We start from the raw sequence: 12,557 nt of genomic DNA, 5'->3' as shown, positions 1-12,557 counted from the left end.
TCATGGGTCCTGTGGTCCTGTACCAGGTCATGTGTCCCCATCCCTTTGTGAGGCAGCCCTTGCAACTAATATGACTTTGTAGTCCAAGCTTTGCATATGACCTTCATTCAAATTATTTCATGCTGTTCTTTCTCCTTTTCACATTTTTAGTATTCAAAATAGTCTTATATGTGTTTGTACTGTATGCACCTTTGTAGGCGGCCTGAAATTCCCTTTGGAATAAAACAGGATATTGGTAAAATGCGCGGCATGCGTCACAAGGAGGGGCATGAGGTGGAGAGTGGGCCGGGTGAGTCTTCAACCTAGTTTCTTTGTGAAGACCTACTTTCCTGTAGGGCTTTAGACTCTGCTCCCTCCTCCACCACCATGTCGGAACTGGCATTTGTCTCCCCCTGTAATTCCTTCTCTGTCCTTGGAAGAGAACTGTGATGATTTTTTGCAGTCCCCTCGCATAGCTGACCTGACCCGTGATATTAATGAAAATGTGGTGCAGAGACCCTGGGATGCTGGAGGCAGGGTCTGGGGCGGATTAGATGCTGTAGGCACCATTCCTCACCTGTATCCCCCTTGGGCCTCCGTCTCCCTGTCCATAAAATAATTGTGGTGCCATGGATCCGTGTTCCTCACCTCTCAGTCATTCAGGTTTTGTCTTCCCTAATATCTGGATACGATTCACATTGTTATTTACATAATATTTTCTTTTCACTCCTTCTACTTTCTGCTATCTAAAAAAATATTTTTGAAGAAAATTATATTGCTCTAATTTCTGGCAAGCCAGTATCTCTTGTCATAAATATGAGGCAGTCAAAAAACAGATACAATTAAAAGGAAACAACATAATTGAATCCTGTCTCAGCCTGAGACTGCCTTGTCTTTGTTAAAAAAAAGGTTTGTTCAGGAATCACTGCAAACAGAGACTTTCTCTTTGCTGACATCAGGACTGAGAAAGAATTGAAAAGGTATGTCTCTATTTCCCCCATTTATTGTCACTGAAGGCCAGTAATCTGGCAATTGGTGGGGCCCCTGTTGTATTGCCTTAATTTCTTTATGTTGAGTCTTTGTAACAGAACCCTGATGGTATTGACTTATATTTAGTGAACAGTAAATTTGTGTCAGAAACAATAGCGTGATTTGCACACATTATCACCTCTGTGCTCGCCACAGGAATGTGAGGTGTTATGATGTTCATTTTACAGGTAAGGAAACAGAGTCCTAAGCCACAGAACTGAAGAGTCATAGAGGCTCAAACAGGAGTCAGCTTGCAGCTGCATCTTATGCCAAAGTCTTTCTAATTCCACAACTTGGCCCCTTGGCTTGCTGGGGGACATGCCCCTTTGGTTTGGCTCCTAGATAAGGTCCTCTGGGCCTTCTCTGAGGACCATCTTGACTCTGAAACCTGGCTGTGCCTACACATCACCCTGAGTGCCAAAGGTGACCCCTCCCTGGCCCCCAAGGTCTTCTGCACATGCAGTGTCCTCTTGAAGATGGCCACATCATGGTATTGGATTTGGCCCATGAAATTCCCAACTCATGTTGAACACTAGAGAAGTATCAGCTCTTAGCTGTGTGTTTCCCAAAGCATGGTTGGAACACTGATAAAGGGAGGTGGGATGCTTTTAGCCAGGGGAACTGATTATTCCAATTACAAAGTTCTGTCATTTCAAAGTAGGAAACAATCTTACTGCCCATCAAATCTACCCTGGTACCCAATGCCAAACTTCATTTGCTTACTGGATAAGGAAAGTGACTGAAATGTTTACAAATATGAATGATCAAGTTATGAATAATATACACATGTACGTGTGTGTGTGTACTGACACACATATAGATACTATTATATATCTTTATATCTCTGTATATAGAACATTTGCAGATATCAAAGCCAAGGAGGCATTTTAAAAGCCTGTTTAGAAAGACAGCCTCCTTGCTTCTTGGCCTTTTGGCTAAGATCAAGTGTAGGTATCCAGCCTCATTTTCTTGACAGAAGCCATATGATAGAGAATATGAATATTGTAGAAGAAGACCTCCTGAAACCTCTGATCCACTGATTTGCAGACAAACAGGGCCATTTTTCTGTCATTTCCACACTCATGATCCAAGCACGGTCTGGTAAGATGACCCAGCTCCACACAGCTGTTGACAGTGCTATTTTGTTTGTTTGTTTTTTCTCTTTATTTTCAGTTCTTAACAATGGAGTTAGTAAAAGTAACCATCCAAAGAGTATTTAAAGAATGAAAAGAAAAAAACATCCTTGAGAATGTGTGTTTTGTGTGTGTGTGTGTGTGTGCAGTCACATTTACATCTAAAGCACACACACGTGACTTACAAATAAACCGAGGTAGAATAGCCTACATAAAGCTTCCTATGAAAATATTAGGTTCTCGATATTGACAAATGATTTTTCGCATTCTTCAAGAATGTCAAAATTTGTGCATAGCAGTGAAGAATGTTCTTCCACCAATAAAGTGCAGCAAATGCAAAACTGAAACATTTTAATGGCCTGATTCCCCTGCCGACCCTGAGTGAATCCAGTGTATTTAATGAGGTGTGATGAGGATGTAGAGCACCCGCTAGACTCTCTCCCTGGCTCACGTCAGCCCCTCTGTGGCCAAATTCAAATTTGTGCCTGAAGAAAATCAGTCTCCACTCACTGCAGCCCTTCAGAAGCACTTGTAAATAGGTGAGACCACTATGTCTAGGGCTCAGATTTTTATTTACTAAGTCATTGGTTCGAAAGCTCTTTTGAAGCATTTAGTTTGTGCCTTTGTCTACCTGATTATAAAGTGGACAAGGAAACATATATGCTTCTTATCCCTGTGGAGTTTGTAGACTAGCAGAGTTTGTACAGCTTGTATCTTCAGAGTAAGTGCCTAGGAAAAGGCAAGTAACAAAATGGCATTTTTTTCTTAACCTAATTTTATATTGCAAAAGGATAGTCGCACTTAATTTTGAGAAACCTTATTTTGTTTCTTTCTGAGTATAATGGCCCCAGAGGGAACTCTCTCCTATTATATCATAAATCAGTTGTATTGCTATGGACTATGCAGTTTACTTTTCTTACTATGAGAAGATAGCGGGAGGCTGTGACTATTTCTGGCATACAACAAACGCTGCAGTGTGTGTGTCTCTGTGTGTATGTGTGTGTGTGTTTGCAGTACTTCTCTGACTTTGTGAACATGGAGATTTGCATACTCCAGAAACTTGCAAATAAGCGGATTTCTTGGTTGTCTGGAAGTTGCCCAGATTTGATAAAATGTTAAGGGACTGTCTCAGGCCTTGTGTCTTGTTAAAGGTCTTTATTGTTCTTCATTACATGCATGGGTTCTCCTTCGTAGTTGGTTTCTGCTTTTTCTGGATAGTTAGGTAGCCGGGTAAAGTGATGCAGTCCTTAGTCATGTTTCTTTTAAATCATTGGACTACTTTCCTAATTTAGTGCCCTATTTTATAGCCAAAGAATGGAGTAGAGTACAGCTGTTGGGTGAATTGCTATAGATGCAAACTGCCTGCGTCCGAGTCTTGGCTTCACTGGTGAGTGGCTTTGTGATTGAGGGCAACTTTACTCAGTCTTTTTGTGCTCCAATTTCCTAGTTGTGAAATGAAGAAAAACCACAGAACCTGACTTATAAGATTGTCATAAGATGAAATTGTGTGTTGTAGAAAGGTACTTAGCCCAGGATCTGGTCCATTGGAAATTCTCAATAAATTTTAGCCGTCATCATTTCCTGTTTGGATTAAGTTGTGTCTGCAGAACATTTAGCTCCTGGGGGATAGAGAAATGCTGAGAGTTAGCATCATGTGTACATGATGGCATTCATGCCTTAAATCCCCAAAGATGATTAAATGCTTCATTTGGCATGTGAAGTATTTAGAAAATATTGACCACACTTTTTCAAACTTAATACTTGCACAAACACAGGCATTTAATGCCAGTCAGGAAATACCTGTTGGTTTCCCAGTCTTTTATTGTTAATAGCCAATTACTTGCAAAATGATAACCTACTTTACTGATTTTAAATATTTAAATATTATAGAAAACAAACCAAATAATGCCACGTTGCATTTATCAAAGCTGAATAATTTGCACCAAATGAGTACATTATTACAGTCCTTGAAAACAAATTACAAATTATACCTGTCATTTGACATCAAGTAGATAAAAGTCAATAGGTATTTTCAATCTTTTAAATTAAAAAATTATATAATTTTGTGGTCATTCTTTGTCTGACTACTACCATTCATTTATTTCTCCAATAGTCTAGCCCTGTGGAGGGTTAGCAGTGTACTGACCTGGGCCAAACAAAAATGAGGATAATATGTGATTTCTGTCCTCAAATAGCTCACAGCTTCCTTGATGGAAAGTTGGGAGGACCAAATAGCCATAAATAACAAAGATCTCTAATTGTGGGAGAAATAAAAAAGTACTATGTTACACTAAGGGAATCCTGAGGCCCTCTGAGTTTATGCTAGGTACTGAGGAGAATTTCCATCAAAGTCACACTAACAGTAAATGGAAGAAGAGGTCGGATGCAGAGAAGCACAGAGGTGCACAGCCTCCCAGGCTCAGGAACAGCAGTACTTACCGAAGCAGGAGATAAGGTGGGCAGGTGAGGCTGGGGACAGACAGGAGTCAGATGCATAAGCTGTGTTAATAAATGTGGAATGTGGGCATCTCCTGACCTGACAGGAAACCATTTAGAATTTTAATATTGTCAGGTATTTTTTTTAATGTAAAAATCGCCATTCTTCTAGTTGATGGCTTCTATTGAGAAGGGGATTTCTGTTTGATCATGTGAATTATATTCAAATGTTTAGATATTTATACATGACAAGGAGACAAATAAGTAAAATAAAATCAGCTACGGAAGAAGAGGTTAAAGTTATTCTGGAGCATATGTGATTGTGTGCATCTGGTTGCTTTGTTCACCCTAGTAGTTCTTTAGAAAACTTTACATACTGACCATATGGACATCCTTAAAACTTTCCTGCAGCATGCTTAATCTTATTTTTGTCTGCTTCTCACCTCCGCCCTAAAAAAAGGTGTAAAAAGTAAAATTGCTAGCATTTTAGGCAAAAATAAAATATACTCTCCTGGAGAAAGTCTTTTCATTTTCCTTCTATTCTAGCTGTTCTCAAGTTGTTAATAATATAGTCTCTGTCTCTCTCTCTCTCTCTCTCTCTCTCTCTCTATATATATATATATATATATATATGCATGCAAATTTTATAGTGGGTGTGCTTAGATATTTCCCCTTATTCTAACTTTTATTCTTTTTATTCAGTAGCAAAATCACCATTGCTGAGTGGGAGGGGAAGAGTCTTTGGAACAAGGGAAATCTAGATTGGAATTCCCACTCTGCCACTAATTAGCTTGGTTATCTTGGGCAAGTTGTTTAACTTCTCTAGGTTCTAATTTCTTCCTCTTTCAGGAGGCAGAAATAAAATTTCTAGTGTTGTGGGGAAGAGTAATTTTTACAAAACACATGTAGAAGCACCAACGCAATAATACCGATGGTGTGTAGTAGATGGCACGTAAAACCGGAGCTTCCAGTACCGCAGTTGTTAATATGTTAAAAGGAGAAAGTGAAGCTACATAATTTGGGCAAGAAATACAGATAAAATGTAGTGAGTAGTAGGAGGTTTGCTCATATGCTAGATGACTGTTTGTTTATTCATTTCCCAAAGATATGACAAAGGCTGTGAATATTTATTTAGTTCTGCTCCCAATAGCCCTTCTAATAGGGAATTATTTGGGTACAACGAAAGACATTTGTAAATGCGGCTGATAAGACCGGCATTGGACAAGGCGTGTTTTGTTGGACACAAGAATTCTATTGTCCCTGGCTTCAGTTGTCAAGTGCCCGGGGAACCCAGAATTTATGGTGGCAGCACAATGGGCCTTTCAGGGCTCAGGGAAAGAGCTGTGAGATCCTGCTCCCCGGCTTTTCAAGGCCTCTAGTCTTTTTATCAGGCCTGGACAATGCCGGATTCAGCGGCTGCCTGAGCCTCCTGACCGTCCATTGGCCGTCAGGTATTGTGCAGTAATTACCATGGTGACAATGGACTCTCTCTACACCCGTCCATCGGCGCTTTGGAAAATGGTGAAGGTTGTCACTTTGCATTAGGTGCCTCTAAAAGCATGGCTTACTTAGAAAAACTACTAAATAGAAATGAAGATAATCATAGTAAGAGTTTGATTTAAAAGTCCACTGTGTCAAATCCATTTGGAGCTCAGAAACTCTTTGTGGATGTTTTCTTCTAATTACAGATAGACGTTGGGCATCATCCTCTGTACAGGCAGTAAGGAGCCAGCCTTGAAGATTTTGCAGGAAGGGATGAGCAGAGGGCAGCTGGTATCCCTTAATCACACAGTGGGAGTAGAGGTCTAATCTGAGTCCAGGAACTTTGAGGGATCTCTAAATTTCTTTGAGACTCAGATTCCTCGTCTGAAAAAAAAAAATTTGCAAAATGCTTATAGATTAATATTAATTACATGTGATAAAATTGTATGTTAATATTTACGCACATATCAATATTGGTTCTGTATAAATACTTAACACATCTATTAAAGGGGTTTTGACTAGCAAATATACAATAAAAGGTAAAATGTTTAATCTTGCACAATCATAGAAGCACAATATATCTTTTCATAATCACAACTATTGATTTTTGAGTGTATAAGTGAAGTGTTCCATGTATTATGATTGTCCTCCACAATCATTCTCCAAAATAATTGTTATTATCCCCATTTTATAGTGAGGAAACTGAGACTTAGAAAGTTCTTGCTTGCCCCAACTCAAACTAGCTTGGAGGAGAAAAAACTTGATTTTAAGTCTTGTTCTCTCACATGCAATAGCTTCCTGTTTCTCCCAATTTTTTTACAAAAAGAATCATGATCTACAATCCTATCTTACGAAATATGCTTTACCATATGGTTTTGGAACTTTGCAATAACAGGAAAGAAAAACACCCAATGGAGATTATTAACTGAGTTTAATCATCCATTCAACAATGTCAGAAACATGTGATGCCCAAAAAAGGAAGAAGCCCCCATCTGCAGACGCCCAGGGATGACTGCGTATGTGTGACCCCTTCTCCTGCCTGCACAGAGCAACATCAACGAAGCAAATTGGTATTTCTAGACCACCAGAAAAGTGGATGGCCGTTGTTCAACTTCTTCACCAAAGAAAAGTTTTAAAAATCTGTTATTTCACTTGTTTATACAACAGTAACATGAAAACATTTAATTATAGTTTGCTTTAATTAACTATGTTCCAAAATATCCGAAATATCCCATTGTGTTGGCTTTTTGTTTGTTTGTTTTGTGTTGTTTTGTTTTTGAGACAGGGTCTCACTTTGTCATCCAGGCTGGAGTATGTGGCACTATTTTGGCTCACTGCAGCCTTGACCCCGCAGGCTCAAACGATCCTCAAGTCTCAGCTCCTCAGTAGCTGAGACTACAGGCACCTGCCACCATGCCCAGCTAATTTTTTTTTGTATGTTTCACCATATTGCCCAGGCTGGTCTTGAACTCCTGAGCTCATGTGATCCTCCTGCCTCAGCCTCCCAAACTGCTGGGATTACAGGCATGAGCCACTGCAGCTGGCCTTCCCATTGTGTTTTTACCAAAAAGTAGAAATTATCTGTAGTCGCACACCATGGAAATAGGCATGATTTGCCTGGGGAGTGGAACTCCCGGTGGGTTCTCAAACCTAGGGAAAAAGGAGTGGGTTTATTGATCCAGCCAAGTTATGCTACTTCCTTGCTCTATGCACTTGGGCATATGCCATTCAGCCTCAGTTTCTCCATCTGTAAAATGGAGTAACTCCATCTCCTCGGGCTATGCCGCTCCCTTCATTGACAACTCTTTCCATTTTAATGGAGAGCCTAAGAGAGGGAAAGTGGCAAAAGGAAGGATATGGCTCTGCACGTATTAAGCCTTCCACACAATCAGAGCTTAGCAAAAGGGAGCTGCCACAGTCACAGCTGCATCCTCCACTGACTGACTTCCTTGATTTTGGTATGCTTACTGAGTATGTCCTTCATTCCACTTTATACACTCTGGCTTCACGGTGTTCTTTTTCCTGATTTCTAGTCTCTCTGAAATAGTATATAGCATGTACTATCTGAGCCCCTAAGAGGCTTAGTGCTGTGGGCAGCCAAGCACAATGATGGAAGGGCTGATAGACGACAATGGCGCTGTACTTGAAGACAGCCCATGATGGTGTGCAGAGCTGGGAAGATTGCAGAGAGAAGTCCTGAGAGTAGGTAGGAAGTGGGTGCAGCAAGGCTGGAGTGTAGTTTCCTGGCTGAGTGGGGAACACATGATTCCAAGTCTGGGGGAGTCATGAGCTGTGGGGAAGATGAAGGAAAATGAACATTCCAGCCATGGAGGCCAGTGCAGAGAATGCAGAAACAGATGACCCGCTATAGCCCGCACAGCCATCTTAGCTCCATCAACTACACTAAAAGCATAAAGAACAACTTGGATTTTGTATGTTCATTTTTTTTTTCTGAGAAACATGATATAATTGTATACTAGTTTTTTTCACAGAATCCACAGTCCCTCTTTCTCAAATGTTTGCAGTGATTAGAATTCATAGACAATTCACCATCTATTTTTGCTTTTCTTCCAAAGCTTTTTTGATTGACTGCACAGGCTTTTGGTGAAAGGATTTCTTTTTTTTTTTTTTTTAATTATTATTATACTTTAGGCTCTATGGTACATGTGTGCAACGTGCAGGTAAGTTACATATGTATACATGGTGAAAGGATTTCTATAGGAAACATTTTGCAGGGAGGTAAAGAATGCAAGACAAAGTGGGGAGTTCAATCAGTGTTTTACAGATTTGAGAAGTCAACCTTTTTAAACACGCTGGCCCCAGTAACAGCTGCATTATTAACAGAAGACTAGAGAAGGAAAACAGAAGGTACTTGGGCTATGAAGTCAGCACTGCTGGATTCCAACATACCCTGGGCATTATTGGCTGTACACTTTCAGCAAGAGTCTTACCTTTTTGTGTTGTAGGGTGAGATGGCGTTCACAATACCCAGGATGGTTACATGTGCTTAAGGATAATTCATTGGTGAGATACACGGCAAATATCTTTTCCACCCCTGTTTATAACATTCCAGTTATCTATTGCTGAGTTACATGATGTCCTAACATTTAGTGGCATATAACAACAACTTATTACTATCTCTTACAGTTTTGTGGATTGATTGAATTCATTTAGGTATTCTTACTTGTTCTTTCCTGCCATGTAGTCAGATGGCTGGAGTTAATATTTGTATGGATTAGGTGTCTAAGATGACATCTTTAGTCACCTGTCTGGCACCTCAGCTTGGAAGGCTGAAAGAGCTGGAAATGGATTGGCACCTCTCTCTCCAGCCATACAGCTTCTCCAACTGGCTATCTGGAGCTTTGTTACAGCACAGTAATATCGAGTATTTGAACTTTTGACATGGCAGCCAACTTCTCCTAGAGCAAGCGTTCAAAAAGCACAAGATAAGCTACAGGGTTTCTGTATTAGTCTGCTTATACTGCTATAACAAAATATCACAGATTGGGTGGTTTAAACCACAGATCTTAATTTCTCAAAGTCCTGGAGACCAGTAGATTCGGTTCCTGGTGAGGATCTTCTTCATGGCTTGCAGACAACAGTCCTCTCACTGTGTCTTCACATGGCAGAAACAAAGAGAGAGCTCTGCTTTCTTTTCCTTTTCTTGGAAGAACAATCCCTCATGACATCATCTAAACCTAATTACCTCCCATAGGCCCCACCTCTGAATACTATCACATTGTGGGTTAGTGCTTTAACATGTGAATTTTGGGGAACAAAACCATTCAGCCCATAACATCCTACTGCTGATCCTGCAAAATTCATGTCCTTCTTGCATGCAAAACACATTCATTCTATACCAGCAGCCTCCAAAATCTTAACTTGTTTCAGCATAAATTCTGAGGTCTAAAGTCCAAATTCTCATCTAAATAAGTATGGGTGAGACGCAGGATACTATTCATTCTGAGACACAATCAGTATGGATGAGATTCAAAGTGCTGTTCATCCTGGGGCAACATTTGTCTGCAGCTGTAAACCTATGAAATAAGATAAATTATGTGCTTCCAAAATACAGTGGTGGAACAGGTGTAGAATAGGCATTCCCTTTCTAAAAGGGAGAAATTGGAAAAAAGAAAGTAGTGATGTGTTCCAAGCAAGTTTACATAAAAAGGCAAATACAGCTGAATCTTAAGGCTCAAGAGTAATTTTCTTTGGTTCAATGCTTTGCCTTTTGGACTGACCAGGGTGGAGGTCCCTCTCCCATGGTTCTCATAGTGTCACTTCTGCTGTTTCATTGTTATGCAGAGCCAGCTCATAGTCCCATAGAAGGAGACTGCACAAGGGCATGCCTATCAGAGGGTCTGGGTTATTGTGGGGCAATTTTGGAGACTGGCCACAGCATGTAACATGGTTGACAAGCGGGGTCCTTCCTCATTCGTTATGCATTGTGTGAACTGCTGCATGTAGCATTTCCTCCATGACTCCCTGTATCTCCAGCAATAACTCCAGTATTACTCTGTCCTGACATTTGGATAAATAGCACACAAGAGGACAGCTTTATTGTTCATCTTGCTACAGTCACCAAAACCAGGCTCTATGAACAAATTTTAGTAGATCTAAGGTTCATCCACATTCCTTCACTAAAAAGGGCTTTTGTTTGCTTGTTTGTTGTTTTGGAGAAGGCTTTGTGTATGATGTTAGATGGAAGCAATATCAGACAAGGAAAGAGATTTGGAAAGAAATGAAGTCAAGTCAAAGAAATAAGCTGTTTAAGCCCCTAATGCAGGCTGAGTTGATCCTAGAAGGTAGAAGCCTAGAGATGAAGGACATTCAAGAACTCCTTTATGCTGTTGTGTTATGGAAGCTATGCCAGCTGGCAGCTTTCTTGGTTCAGTGCCTCAGTTTTTAAAGATGACAGCTGTTTAGAAACTCCATATTCTTCTCTTTATTCACTCAACAAATATGCATTGAACAGATGCTCTGGGCTAGGAAATGTGTTAGACATTTTGGGAGATATGAAGATGAATCAGACCAGAATCCAGGCAGAACACAGCCCCCATTTTAGACACAGAAAATCTAAAATGTGGTGTTGTGGGTAGGGGAAATGCAGTCTTGAAGAGTTGCAACCCTGTCAGCCCAATGCTCTGGTCTGCTGGAGTGGGGATAGTATCTCCTATTACCACCACCGCTATTGCTACTCTTCATCCTTGAGCCTGTTGTTCACGAGGATCTGTCAACACCAGAACAGTGCTTCTCACTTTAGGAAGGAAGACATTGCTTTGGCTTTGGAACACAGGTCCTATCAGAAACGGGCTCTAAGTTTTCATACCTTCCCCCAATAGCTTGTTCTTCATGCAAGAGCAAAGGTATGTGAATGACACAGCATGTTATAAGAAGTCGTGTGTAGGATTGCTTTTATCATTGTCATCAAAGTACAAAATGCATGTGTGGTTAATCACACTATCCAGTGGTACTTATAAGTCCATGACAAGTTTTTCCCACTTTTCACATAATTTTAGTAATTTGTTTCTCTCTCTCTTTGCACACCTGGATTGTCATCTTCTAAGAGAAAAGTCTGTCATATGCAACTGTGTTTAATAGTGTATCACTTGATCAATTCATACCACCACTAGGTTACTAATGATCCTTTCACTTTTTGCAGAAATCACTGTGTTTTCGGCTCAGCAGTCTTGTGACATTCCTTCCTGTTGTCATGTGTTGAGTGACCAATCAGATGGGTGGAGTGTGTTACAGAAATTGGCAGCAAGTATCCAATGGGTGAAGAAGGTAAGCTGGACTAATATTACTGAACAATTCACATATTACTATGTATGTCAAGATGGAAAGTATGCCACTGGATCTATGTCTCAAATGTGGCTTGATTTGGAACTTCACTAAAGCCAAAAGTAGAATCTGAGAGGGAGAGAAAGGCCTACTTTTTCGGTAGTGAGGAATGTGATCATTCAGTGTTGATGTTATTGGATTCTCTTTATTGAACACCTATTATGTGCTAGTAATAGTAAGATCTGCAGGAGAAAGAAGGAACTAAAGGGATTATAATTCTTTAGCAAGGACTCGGCTGAACAGGCCCACTGAGATGATTGCCATGGTGCTTTTTTCCCCTTTTCTTTTGAAATAAGTCTTAAAATGGGAACAAGGTAGCTTATGTCCCACAAGGAAATGAGATTGCTAGGAGGCTGAACCTTTTAGACTTCAAATGACAGGGCCCTCGATCATGAGCCAGGAGGCCTGATTTCTACTCCCAGACCCGGCTCTGCCATTCACTGTCTGTGCTATGAGATTAATGAGCCATTTACTGGACTGCCAGGGTGGCTGGACCTAGGATTTCTAACAGTTCTTACATTTTAGGATTCTACTAATCCATTTACCTTCTCCATCTGCTCGGTGGTAACTGGAGCAATATTCACAGGAGACAACTAAATATCCAGATAGAAATTTAAGAATTAATTCTACCAGCGTGACTTTCCACTCTTGGGG

General features: G+C 40.4%; 1 protein-coding gene across 16 annotated transcripts in view; it reads left to right on the top strand.

The window, feature by feature from the left end:
- The window catches only part of CDH11 (cadherin 11), a 173,049-nt gene that overhangs the window by 57,131 nt on the left and 103,361 nt on the right, over positions 1-12,557 (top strand). For 14 of the 16 annotated variants that reach the window (XM_063717331.1, XM_009250780.4, XM_063717326.1 and 11 more), the window contains one exon: positions 11,722-11,846. The gene's annotated coding sequence lies outside the window, so the exon portion shown is untranslated. Of the gene's footprint in view, positions 1-8,154; positions 9,084-11,721; positions 11,847-12,557 lie in introns of those variants that run through there. The other 2 variants (XM_063717333.1, XM_063717329.1) reach the window with 2 other exon arrangements.

This window comes from Pongo abelii, chromosome 18 (genome assembly GCF_028885655.2).
Source record: "Pongo abelii isolate AG06213 chromosome 18, NHGRI_mPonAbe1-v2.0_pri, whole genome shotgun sequence".
In the NCBI taxonomy this organism is placed as follows: domain Eukaryota; kingdom Metazoa; phylum Chordata; class Mammalia; order Primates; family Hominidae; genus Pongo; species Pongo abelii.
The sequence above is the reverse complement of the archived record's forward strand: the minus strand, read 5'-3'. Positions and strand labels throughout refer to the sequence as shown.